The following is a 13241-nucleotide window of genomic DNA, read 5'->3' as shown; positions in this document are numbered from 1 at the left end:
CTATTCAGTGTGCAATAGCATTATGTCTTTAAAAAAGTACATATTTTAATTTTAAAGTATTTTATTGCTAAAGAAATGCTAACCATCATCTGAACCTTCAGTGAATCATAGTAGTAACATCGAGGATCACTGATCACAGATCACCATAATAAATACGATAACAATGAAAAGGTTCGAAAGACTGTGAAGATTAACAACATGTAATCAGACACAAAGTGAGCAAAAACTGTTGGAAAAATGGCATTGATAGACTTGCTCGATGCAGGGTTGCCGCAAAACTTCAGTTTGTAAAAAATTGCAATATTTGCAAAGCACAATAAAGCAAAGCACAATAGAACAAGGTATGCCTGTACTTCTGAAGGATGAGTATGTGAATCAGACCAAATCATATTGTCTTTGATTGAAGTGTACCTTTTTAGGGAGGTGATGTCTGGAAACTTAATATAATCAGGACTACATTAAGAAATAAAAAGATGACAGTTGAAAAGGTATAAGGCAGGGACATGACAAGATGACTTTAATACAGAAAAGAAACCAGTGGATATCACTGCCTGTGACAAAAGCCTTATGATAGAACTTCAGAGTTTACAAAATGCTTCCTTGTTTATTTTTTTGAGAAGTGAATGGAGTAAGTAGTTATTTTATCTTGGTTTACATCTAAGGAAATGGACTTACAAAGTTAGTATTTTATGAGTTTACCGTGCATATTATGAAAGGTGAGAAAGCTGTGAGCAATTAAAATAAACCAAATTATCAGTGTGCTTCAAGAGAGGAAATCTTGCATGTTGGTTAAGAACGTGAGCCCTAGATACAGACTGCCAGGTTTGGGTCCCAACTCTACCACTTTCTAGTTGTTTGATCTTAACACAATACTTATCCTTTCCTGCTTTATCTAGAATATGAACAAAATAATAGTATTTATCTCATAGGGTTGGAATAGGGATTAAATATAAAGTGTTAAGACAAAAGTCTGGCATACGTTAAGAGAACAATTAACTCTAGCCTTTATTGAACTATTATTTATCATGATATCCATTAGATACCTATTAGACTAAATAATGAAACCTATTATAAAAAAACTGGAAGTTTTTAACTTCTAAGACCTCAACCAAAATGAATAAGAAAGAAACAAAAGTAATTCTTGGTTGGACAAGAGTTTATTTTCACTAATGGAATTCTCATTTTTTCAGATAGTCTCCATATCTCAGAGATTGATCATTTGTCCTACTGTGATCCACTCATTCATTCATTCAGTATTTAAGCTCTGTGTTAAGTCATTCCCAAGTGAATGACTATATTGTGGAAGATACTCAGCTTGGCCTAGAAGGAGAATCTTCCAGGCAAAATAAAGTCTCTATTGATTGGTGAAAGTGAATTGAAATTAACTAAAGAGATAAAGGTAAAAGAGCAGTATTCCAAGGTATGTATATACCACAGTTTGTTTAACCATTCATCCATTGAAAGACATTTGAGTTGTTTTCAGTTTTTCTCTACTATAAATAAAGTTGTTATAAATATTTTTGTCCATGTCTTTGCAGTAACATAGGTTTTAATTTCTCTGGTATAAATTTCCCAAAGTACCATTCCTGGGTTGTATTGTAAGCACATTTTCAGTTTCAGAAGAAACTGCTAAACTATTTTGCAGAAGTATCATTTTACATCTTAACCAGCAATGTACAGGTGATTAAGTTTCTCTGCAGCCTCACCAGCAGTTGATATTATCTCTATTTTTTAAATTTTAGCCATTTTGTACATATTTTTGTATTAACATAGGTTACACAGCTTAGATATTCAGTATATAGTGGATATTATAAAAATACCTAAGTATACAGGATTCTATATTAAGAAATGGTTCTCTACTAAATTCCTAAAAATCCTAAGTAAAATGAATTGAACTTTCTTTATGACAAATGTTTCAAAAGAAAAGAAGCAGTTTACTTTCTCAGTCCTTTTAATCCATCTTCCTTTCTTTTTTCCTATATTATTCTTTTCTTTCTTCACTTTCTCTATGTAATAAAACTATGAATATGATTTTAAAATATTCCCTAAGCTATAAATAACTAAATACACTATGAGTTGAATGAACAGAAGACTATAAAGAATTTTTTTTATCATAACAGTTTTCCTGTACTCAAACTTTCCTTAGTAGAAATGTCATTAAATGTTGTCATATGTTTGATAGCAATGACTGGATTAAGTTTTGTCCTTCAGTCACTTCTCTCTTTCAGTCATCACATACACTTATATATAAACTCACTCAATTTAATCTTTTTCATAAAATGTATATTATTCAAAATTTTCAGGATGTACCTAGATTTGCAGAGATAAATATGTCTCATTGTGATTCTTCCTTGAGTTTCTGATATTCAGAATAAAAACATTTCTATTCCTGTGCTAGATGTATGATATTGTACATTATTCCATATCTCTCCTCTTTTTCAGATTATGTATGTTAAACACATAAAGGGAAGAGTAGGTTTCTATTTATACGACACCATACCTCCTCAACTTGCTCAAGCCTGGATTACAGTATGTTGTCTAGCTTCTCCAGAAACCTTCCTTTTTCGTTTACAATAATAAAAATTCAATTTTTTGTCCACATGTTTAAAATGTTTTAAAGCTGCCATTCACTAACAGCCTTCGTTTAGTTACACACAAACTGTTTGAATGTCATCAGAACTTCTTAAGTTACAGCTTTCTTCCAAATTATGAGCCATACATTATTGTCTATATCATCTATGGGATAAACAGCTTTTGTGCTTGCCAAAAGAATATCTGGAGGTATTCTCATTTACATCGCATGTTGAAAATATAAATAAAAACAAAAACATGGTTTACTATATGTTACAATTAATAAAACCACCTCAGTCAACACATTACGTGTTGTTTCCCCACTTAATAGCATCTCTTTAAACACATTTGGTTTTTGAAAAAAAAAAAATGTGTCCTTAATCTCTACTGAGGAGAAAAAAAAAATCAGTATCAGTTTTGTTGAAATTTTGGACTCACTAAGTGTATATGAAAGAGTAGCAACATATCTTAAAATATATTGAGAATTTAGGATTTTCTGAATATTAAGTTGAAGCATAGAGGGCATACCTGATATTATGTGAAAATATCAAAGCAGATATAGGACCAGTGTTCAGTCAAAAAGAAGAAATATTCGTATAAGTATTAATTAGCCTTCTGACAAGTTTTTATTTTATTTTATTTATTTTATTTTCTTTTTTGGCTGCATTGGGTCTTCGTTGCTACTCACGGGCTTTCTCTAGTTGCAGCGAGTGGGGGCTTCCCTTGTTGTGGAGCACAGGCTCTAGGTGCGCGGGCTTCAGTAGTTGCGCCACATGGGCCCTAGAATGCACAGGCTTCAGTAGTTGTGGCACATGGGCTCAGTAGTTGTGGTGCGTGGCTCAGTAGTTGTGGCTTGTGGGCTTAGTTGCTCCGTGACATGTGGGATCTTCCCTGACCAGGGATCAAACCCATGCCCCCTGCATTGGCAGGCAGATTCTTAACCACTGCATCACCAGGGAAGTCCAATGAATATTATTATCAATTTTACTATCTTCATTTCTTTCAGTGAATGAGCTTCTGATTTTTAGAAGCCAATTTCAATTCATATCTTATGCAATATATTCATATACTGATAGTTACAATAGACACAAATTAATCTTTCATATGAAGCATAATTAATGAAATGCTCTTGTTTAGATATTAAACAGTAAGAAACATACTTTAGTACTTTAAGATAGCTTTATTCCATTGATGGCAATTCATCAGTTTTTAGTTTTTAAATATGATTCTTATTTCTTGACTAATTTCTATGTATTGCACAATGTGTTGTGTTTTCTTTTTAATTTTTTTTTTTTTAACCAAAGTAACTCATGTAAATACTTAACAGTTACCTAGAACTGCCAGCACTAGTAATGTGTGCCACATACTATTTAAATGATTTTGTGTATTAAACTACTTAATCTGTAAGACAACCCTGTGAGGTAACACCATTATTATCTAATTTTACAAAAGGGAAATGGAGACACTGAGCATCTATGTCACAAGATCATATAACTAGTAGGTGGTAGACCCAATATTTGAGCCCTGTATCTTGGTTTCAGAGTCTGTGAATGTAACTCTTACAGCATACTTCTCTGCATGTTTCAACTTTTATGCCCAAAACAGTAGTCCTCTGACCCACCCACACCTACCTTTAATTCCTGCTAACCAAAAGGTGACAGCTCTCAACTTTTTTAGCTATTTCTATCTATATTTAGTTCCATATTTTTAAATAATATGAGTTTATAGCTATTTCTTCATCTTCAAATTTGCAACATTATTTTTTCCTACTGTGAAAATTGAGGATTTAGTTACCATAGATCTCCCTCTCCCCCATGGCCCACAGACACATACATACAAACAAATACATATTCTCTTCCCCTATCCTCCACATATAGTGAAATCATTATTTAGATTGCCTCAGTATTCATTGTTTGCATGTTTATAACCACATAAGTATTATTTACAGCTGGTGTTGTGTGCATATGAAAGAATCAGGACATATGTTAAAATATATTGAGAACATAGCATTTTTGTAATATTAAACTGAGAAATAGAGGGTATGTCTTCTACACCGCATGTTTTACTCTAATAATGTTTCTTTTATTGTACAATCTTATGTTTTAGAGTTAATAATTGCCTTCTTTTTTTTTTTTTAAAGGAATTCCTTTATTTTAATTTTTTATTTATTTATTTACTTTTGTCTGTGTTGGGTCTTCGTTTCTGTGCGAGGGCTTTCTCCAGTTGCGGCAAGTGGGGACCGCTCTTCATCGCCATGCGCGGGCCTCTCACTATCGCAGCATCTCTTGTTGCGGAGCACAGGCTCCAGACGCGCAGGCTCAGCAACTGTGGCTCACGGGCCCAGTTGCTCCGCGGCATGTGGGATCCTCCCAGACCAGGGCTCGAACCCGCGTCCCCTGCATTGGCAGGCAGACTCTCAACCACTGCGCCACCAGGGAAGCCCCAATAATTGCCTTCTTTTACATTTGCTCAATATTGTTGTCTGTTTACTAATATGAATTCTCAAATTAGCTCTGACAGAATTTAAAACTCTTATCAGAATAATGAAAAATATGAGGCATTAGGTATTTCATCAGTTTGTGTGTGTGGTGGAGGGACAGAGAGAGGAAGTAAATATCCACCTCCTGGAGCCCTCTGAGGATTTATTCCAGTCTGGAGTGGTTCTGCTCTAGGGCTGTTGGCATGAGACCTCTCTTCATGCTCTCTTTGGGAATCCTATTGCCTCAGTCTTTTCCAGCAGCTTCTGAGAAGTAGTACATGGAAAGTAAACATTCTAAAACCTTGCTCACCTGAAAACATCTTTATCTTCACATTTAATTGATAGTTTGACTTGCAGTCAAAGTCTTAAATGGAGATAATTTCCCATCTGAATAACAAAAGTATCCTCCACTGTTCTCTGTCTTTCAGATTTTGTAGTAAGAATTTCTGCATCATTATGGTTGCTGATTTTAATGTAACAATTTTTTCTATAAAAAGTTTTTAGAATCTTCTTTATATTCCCAGTGTCTTACATTTTTTTCCCATAATGTGATTTATATTTTAAAAAACAAAACAAGTCGATTATGTTTAGTACTTACTAAGCCTCTTTCTTCTGAAAGCACATCTTTGTTTTGGGAAAAGTTCTTGGGAGGAGTTTTCTTTTTTGATAATTTTTCTATTGGGTTCGCCAAAATGTAACATGGAAAAACCCGAACGAACTCTTTGGCCAACCGAATATTTTCTCTGCTCTTTTATTTTGTAGCCCCTGTTAGATGGGTGTTGACCTCTAGTATTAACCTTCTAATTATCTAATCTATTTGTTCTCCTTTTGAGACAGTTCTTCAATTTTATATTCCAAATTTTCCTTTGAATTATTTCTGATATCATACTTGTTTTCATTTTCAAGAGCTTTTTCTTGTTCTCTGAACCCTGTTTAATTGTATAGTATTCTTGTTCCAAGATTTTTCTTTTCTCTTGGAAGATTTTTAGCTGTAGCTTCTTTTTCCTTTTTCTCCTCTTTTTCTTCCTTTTTCATTGTATTACTTGTTTCCTGTTTGTTCTTTTGGATTATATCCTGCATTTTAAATGATATTGTTCAACGTATGGTGATACTCCATGTCTATTCATTTTAAACTTGGAACTCTAAAAATCAAGTGTGAGTATTTTGTGCAGGGGTGGAACTTTTTGATTGGTGGGTGGCACTATACCACAATGAGACCCATGTAAAGATTTGTAGTTCGTATCAATTGGACTAGACAGTTTTCCCAGAGAGAACTCTATAATCATATTCCTGGGGTGGTCTGGAGGGGAGGTGGACATGGCCCTAGGCACATGCATAATTTCTTGGGAGACAAGTAGGGGAAAGGAATAAGGGCTTTCACCACTTATAATGCAAAATTTTGCTAAATCACTCATCATTTAGTCAAATGGCTCATCCATCTCCTCAGCTGTCCTCATGGCTCTACGCCTAGAACTACACAAGTTCATCCTTTCTAGAAAGTGAACTCTTGTCTTTGTGGGTGTGGGGAAGGTGTAACATTCCAGTTGCACAGGCTGAGGAAAGGATCTGTGGTCCAGCTGCGAATTATATAGACTTTCAACCATTTATTTCCCGTCCCACTGTGCATCCTGATCTTCAGAAATAACAGGTACCTCCAGTTCCTAAACATTTCAATGGCTTTGACCTGAATTAGATTAATACTCTTTGATAGCTTCCCCTCTCATGTTGGCAGTTGTATTTAAGTTTTCTTTGTCCTGCTAAGTCAGTTTACTTTCCAGTTTTGAAAGTGTATTGACATCTTCCATGCACTCTTGACTCTTGTCATTTTGGGGGTATTTCTATGTTTATGCCGCATTTATTCATTTACTATCATTTTTTGTGAGATGACTAATATTACTTGGAAATATAGATTAGTATACAGTAAATTTGCTCCCCTTAAATGATCGTAAGTTCCCAACTTTCCCAGAGAAATTAATTTAAAACATTTAGTTTTCTTTTAGTCTTATTTTATTTTTATGTTTCTGACACAAATAGACATTGAAATATTTAAGGAAGATGAAATTTTCTGATGGAGAGGTAATCACACAGGTACTGGATATTGAACTGCACAGAAGTGCATGAGTTGATCACAATAAACGTGCCAGGTTTGGCTGGATTGAAAGTCATTCAAAGGAAGTGTTCTCTAAGCTTTAATATGCTTTTCTTCAATCCTCCTAAGTATTGTTGAGAGAAAGATACAAAAGAAAGAGAAAGATAACAAATATAGTATATAAAAATATATATAACAAGTTTGTAACAAAGTAAGTTAATATGGCCATCAATACAACCAAATAACAGTTATGAAATAGCAATATTACTTAGAATTCAGTGAAAAATGTGACATTTGGAGTCAGTTACCAGTTTCAAACAGTCTGGTTCTGTTGTTGCCACCTAAAAAAAGACTGTCTGTGATTCTCTCTTTCTGTTCTTTTTTTTCCTCTTAATTGCCATTTTTTCCCAGACCAGCTGTAGCATCTACGTCCTGACTTTGATCCAACTACTTACTTTAACCCATAGAGAAAATGTCTCCCATAGACTCTGCATATATCATTGCAATGTCTCCATTCTTGACAAGCTTGCTGTTTTAGCACAATAGAGTGCAAGGAGAGCTGCATGAAATGAAGCTCCCACATACTGGGAAAGAGTAAATTAAGACCTCTGTTTAGTAAATATTGGCACCCAAATGCAGTTCTTTTCACCTAAAATAATATTATATGTGATTGAAACTGCAACTGAGTCCCAGGAATCCAATGTTAGTTAGTTTCTTTGTTTTTCATGAGAAGTCATGCTTTAAAACACTATTCTCATTTGATTTAGGATATTAAAGTAGGAAGAAAAGACAAATATGCAAATAAGTGTAGGATATAATGTTCCTTTCAAAATCCATCATAAGGAAATTATGGAAATAACTTTTTGACACGTGGAGGCAGAGGGATTGTTTCCATCATAAGAATATGTGGTGGGAAATATTATATACATGATACAATAAGAAACTCTTTATATTTTTTTTGGAGGGGGGGGAGAGGGAAGGGACAAAGGAATTTTAAAGCAAATTCCAGACTTCATCATTTTATTCCTATGTACTTGGTATATATACCTAGATATACTAACATCTTCTTACATCCACAGTAGCTATCACAGCTAACAAATTGAATAAAAATTCTTTTCTCATTCAAATGTCCTCAGTTCTCTCAGCAATTTATTTTTATAGTTGGTCTTTGAATCAAGATCCAAACTAAGTCCACATGTTGCATTTGCTTGCTATCTCTTCAGTCTCATAATCCAGAATAGTTCCTTCTCCCTCACCTCTTCCCTATCTTATTCATGCTATTGACTTGTTGAAGAAACCCAACCAGTTGCCATGTAGAATGGCCCATATTTGCTTCTCTGTGGGGTCTGTGGGGTCATTTAGCTTGTTCTTCCATTCCTCACATTGTTATAAACTGGAAAATAGCCCTAAAGTTTTATTGGATTCAGGTTTACTATATCCTTAGTAAATAGCCTGCATCACAGGCACATAGTTACAAGTTGCTTCATTTTTACTGGTATTAGTGATGATCAGTGAGTTTAGGTGGTAACAATCCAATGCCTCCACTATGTACTTTCTCATCAACTTTTCCTATAATGTTTGATCTTTGCCTGAACCAATTATTCTAATAAGAATTGAAAATGAATTATTTTTTAATTCTATTAGTCCTTAAGTATTAACTATAATTTTCTATAAAGGAATGTTTTTCCAAAGTGGAAGCAAGTATTTGTAACATGCTACTATATTTATTATATATTATATAAGGAAGGAGAGAAGTGTACCTATATTTACCTATATTTATATCTATATCTCTCTATCTATATGTAAAGTAAAAGAAGGGATAAACCAAAGCATGAAAAAAAATGTATAAATAGTGGAAGGAAATAGGGTGAAGGGAATAGGGACAGAATCTATAGAGTTTTCTGAGTATACCTGGCTTGCAGATTTGAAGTTGAAATTGTCCAAGTATATTACACAATTCTGAAATAATTTTTATATTTAAAAGGAAATTTATAAAGATTGAAAAGATAATTCCAAAGTACTGAACCTAAATATGTATACAATTGGTGATGGAACCATACAGAGAAGAGTGACTACAAGTGCCTTTAAAACACAGTAATCTGACTTACTATTCCTAGTGAGATGTATTCTAAGGACAAAAAGAAGTTTCCAAAAGATCTTAAACTGTTTTCATCATATTGTTTATGATAGCTTTAGTATTACTAATTCTAAAACTATATGTATAATATATATGCATATAGATGATAGCATATATTATATATGATAAAATTAATATTATTAGAACAAAGATTTTCAGCACAAGAGATAAAAATATAAAATAGATTAAGTTAAATAAAAACTCTGTTATCCTAAATTAAATTGAAAAGATGAATATGAAATAAAGATATAATTTCTCATAAAAATGTATATTTCCTAATGCTTTTACTGAAAATCGTGGAAATAATGATCAACCTAATTATAATGAGCACTCTTACTGTTAAGATTATGGTTTCTAAATGCCACTTTTCTCCAAAAGAAATTGAATATTCTTAAAGAAATGAGTGATGTCAAGTTTGAGGTAGAAAATACACAAAGTAAGCCTACATCTTGTCAGACCAAAAGCAATGAAGCTATCAAAAAATAGCTGAGGTGATGTCAAAAGGACTCAGGAGCCACTTTAAAGAGTCAAAAATCGGAATACTAGATCATTAATAAAAAGAATAATTGCAATAAGGCAAAACCACATCAGAAATGTTTAAATCCATTATAATGATCCTCTTTATCATTTTGTTCTTTGAGAATACATCTTGCTGAGATTAAAAATACTACTACTAGAGGGCCGGGTACATATCCTGTACCTTTCTCAAACACATAGTGCAGATGCTAATGGCCCATACAAGCATCAAATCCATCATCTCAGTAATAGGGTGCCCTAATCCAGTGATTACCATGTTGTGCTTTATGGTGCTTTCAGGGTGTTTGCAGGTTTCTTTCTTAAGATTATGCCAAAATCCATTTACTTAAAAATCAATGCTCTAGCAACTTCAATTTGTGAAACAAAGACATAACAAAATTTGAATATAAACCCGTATAGTTTTGAACTCAAGAGTAAATAGAAAGTTATTACGCAGAAAATAGCTGTAGAAAAAGATTATTTCTTTAATTTGAAAATAAGTTATTGACTTCACATCCAGCCTTTTCTCCAGTAAGTTTTGTTTAATAATTTCATGTTACACAAACAGACCTGTGTATTACAATAGCACCTAAGGGCATCGCTATAAAATAATTGATATTTATATAGATGTGCATGAGATGCACATCTCAATGTGCATTGAGAAAGTGCAATTCATTTTTCACACATTCTACTTAAGAAAACAGTTAGTATTTATATATTTTTTGTTTTCAGTCATAAACCACTTCTTGACAGTTCAGCATGTTGTAGGGGATTAGATACCAGAAAGAAAAAAAAAAAAGAACAACAACAACAAAAAAACCTTTTTAAATGAGATGGCACAAAAGTGAGAAATTCTCAGAACACCAAAATGAAATAAAAGCAGGAACCTGGGAAGTAAGCAAAGATCAAAGTAAGCTTAGGATCAAGGCATGGCTTTCATCCTCAGAGTTTCTGCCAAATCCCGGAGTCACTGAGCTTCAGTGTTGATAACTAAACAGGACATGAGACAAGCCTAGGATTGGCCAAGGTAAGTAACTGATAGGAGAGCCTGGCATAATGTTGACAACCAAAGACTATGTAAAGGATCAGCAAGAAAAATTAATAACTTGTGAAGATTTGTCACTATTAATTGGTCCTCACATGGATTAATATATCCAGTTGCATGCTGTTCATGTGATTTGAAAAACCTGAAAACAAGTCAGAAGTGACCCTTGGCAACTGGCAGAAGCAAATGTGAATACCTTTCAAATAACACATTTTAACCAGGTTCTCAAAGAATTCCACAGGGTCAAGATAAACAAGCACTTTAAAGTTAAGAATTACAATATAGGGCTTCCCTGCTGGCGCAGTGGTTGAGAATCTGCCTGCCAATGCAGGGGACACGGGTTCGAGCCCTGGTCTGGGAAGATCCCACATGCCGCGGAGCAACTAGGCCCGTGAGCCACAACTACTGAGCCTGCGCAACTGGAGCCTGTGCTCCACAACAAGAGAGGCCGCGATAGTGAGAGGCCCACGCACCGCGATGAAGAGTGGCCCCCGCTTGCCGCAACTAGAGAAGGCCCTCGCACAGAAACGAAGACCCAACACAGCCAAAAATAAATAAATAAATAAATAAATAATTACAATATATACAAGGAAAGCATGTGAAAAGCAACATTTGAACATTTTTTCTCTGTTATTTTAATAATCACCTTGGCTATTTTTACATGTATACTACTGGCAAGGATAAGGAGCAAGGGAACCCTCATGTCCTACTGGTTTGGCATGGAAACTGGTACAACCACTTTAGAAAAGTTTGACAGTACATAGTGAAGTTGAACATGTGTGTGGCCTATGACCCAGCACTTTCACAATTATATGTCCTGGACAAACTTTTGAACGTGTGCACTAAGAATGTTAATAGCAGCATTGTTGCAATATTACAGATATTTGGAACAACTCACATCTTCATCAGTAGTAGAATGAATTAATAATTCTAATTATCAAATATAATACTGAGCAGCAATGAAAATGAATGGAAAGCTATGGTAACATATAAATGAATCTCAAAAAACAGGATGCTGAGCAAAAGAAGTAGAAGAATATATACAGTATGATTACATTTATATAAAGTTCACACACAGGCAAATTTAGCTAGTATATTTTTATGGGTACATGCATAGTTATAAAATTTTAAAGAAAGTAAGGGAATGATTAACACCAAATTTAGTTCGATGATTATCTCTGGGTTTGGGGAAGGAGAGGGGTGCAAGTGGGAGAAAGCGAGTTTCTTTTTTTTTATTTTTTATTTTTATTTTACTTATTTTTTATACAGCAGATCCTTATTAGTCATCAATTTTATACACATCAGTGTATACATGTCAATGCCAATCGCCCAATTCATCACACCCCCACCCGCACCACCCCCCACCGCTTTCCCGCCTTGGTGTCCATACATTTGTTCTCTACATCTGTGTCTCAATTTCTGCCCTGCAAACCGGTTCATCAGTACCATTTTTCTAGGTTCCACATATATGTGTTAATATACAATATTTGTTTTTCTCTTTCTGACTTAACTTCACTCTGTATGACAGTCTCTAGATCCATCCACATCTCAACAAATGACCCAGTTTCGTTCCTTTTTATGGCTGAGTAATATTCCATTGTATATATGTACCACATCTTCTTTATCCATTCATCTGTCAATGGGCATTTAGGTTGCTTCCATGACCTGGCTACTGTAAATAGTGCTGCAATGAACGTTGGGGTGCATGTGTATTTTTGAATTATGGTTTTCTCTGGGTATATGCCCAGTGGTGGGATTGCTGGATCATATAGTAATTCTATTTTTAGTTTTATAAGGAACCTCCATACTGCTCTCCATAGTGGCTGTATCAATTTACATTCCCACCAACACTGCAAGAAGTTTCCCTTTTCTCCACACCCTCTCCAGCATTTGTTGTTTGTACATTTTCTGATGATGCCATTCTAACTGGTGTGAGGTGATACCTCATTGTAGTTTTGATTTGCATTTCTCTAATAATTAGTGATGTTGAGCAGCTTTTCATGTGTTTCTTGGCCATCTGTATGTCTTCTTTGGAGAAATGTCTATTTAGGTCTTCTGCCCATTTTTGGACTGGGTTGTTTGTTTTTTTAATATTGAGCTGCATGAGGTGTTTATATATTTTGGAGATTAATCCTTTGTCTGTTGATTCATTTGCAAATATTTTCTCCCATTCTGAGGGTTGTCTTTTCGTCTTGTTTATGGTTTCCTTTGCTGTGCAAAAGCTTTGAAGTTTCATTAGGCCCCATTTGTTTATTTTTGTTTTTATTTCCATTACTCTAGGAGGTGGATCAAAAAAGATCTTGGCTGTGATTTATGTCAAAGAGTGTTCTTCCTATGTTTTGCTCTAAGAGTTTTAGAGTGTCCGGTCTTACATTTAGGTCTCTAATCCATTTTGAGTTTATTT

The sequence above is a fragment of the Balaenoptera ricei genome, chromosome 7, assembly GCF_028023285.1.
Source record: "Balaenoptera ricei isolate mBalRic1 chromosome 7, mBalRic1.hap2, whole genome shotgun sequence".
Lineage (NCBI taxonomy): Eukaryota > Metazoa > Chordata > Mammalia > Artiodactyla > Balaenopteridae > Balaenoptera > Balaenoptera ricei.
The sequence above is the reverse complement of the archived record's forward strand: the minus strand, read 5'-3'. Positions refer to the sequence as shown.